Source organism: Chrysochloris asiatica, unplaced genomic scaffold (assembly GCF_000296735.1).
Source record: "Chrysochloris asiatica unplaced genomic scaffold, ChrAsi1.0 scaffold00257, whole genome shotgun sequence".
NCBI classification, from domain to species: domain Eukaryota; kingdom Metazoa; phylum Chordata; class Mammalia; order Afrosoricida; family Chrysochloridae; genus Chrysochloris; species Chrysochloris asiatica.
The window spans coordinates 3,371,631-3,372,600 of record NW_006408775.1 but is presented as its reverse complement, the minus strand read 5'-3'; positions in this window follow the sequence as shown (position 1 = coordinate 3,372,600).

Sequence of the window (970 nt, the reverse complement as noted above, 5' to 3'; positions counted from 1 at the left end):
AAAACAACCTATATCATTAAGAGTTTTCCAAACTTACATTTCAAAATGCTATGATGGAATTTTGAAACATTTAAACAATTGTTGCTATTGTTGGTGTTAAGTGCCATCAGATTGGTTCTGACTCATAGTGGCCCTGTATAGGATTTCCGAGGAGCAGTTGGTGAGCTTGAACCACTGACCTTGTGGTTCAAACCGACATTGCGTTCCAGCGCATACACCCACAGCACCACATACAACATGTTTACTGTGGAATATTTGAGGGAATCAAAGAAAACCATAAAGAAATAACTGAATGTCTTGCTTAGTTGCACAATGAAGATATTACCCCCTTCGTAACATTCTGTTAGCATTTTTCAGAATATGTAAGGCATTCGGCATACTCGGTAGTTTGGTACTGCTGTTTGCTATTTAACATTTGAGGTGAATGCAGAGTTGTGCTGCCCCTTCTACTTTGCCTTCTAGAAAGGTCTTGTGGCCTTCAGTTGTCAGCTCCTACTAGAGTGGCCTCAGCAGCAAATAGGGAGGTTTTTCGAGGTCATGCCTTTTCTTGGTGGCTGACACCCAGTGAGTGATCCAGATGCAGTTGAAAGGTCCTGCATTTTAGCATCACCAGTGACAACGCTGATGGACCATGGGCTCCCTGTTGGGCTACTATGGCTGTGTGCTGTCTTCATTGGAGTTTCACTTTTCCCATCACGTAAAGCTGTGTCCGTCTCCTCCTTCCAGAGCTGTTGATCTCTGTAAACATCTTGTACCCAACAGTCACCATGGCATGTGCTCTTGGAGAACCCAATCTCAGACAAAATTTCAGTAACAGTGACAACAACAGCACAACCATAATAACAAAAACAGCTGTACCTTACTGCTAGACCAAAGGTCAGGTACTCACTTCTGGTCCATTTACCATATTCATTGAAAACAACATTTAGCATTTTTATTTTTAAAGCTTCTATTGTGAGTTGAGTGAAGG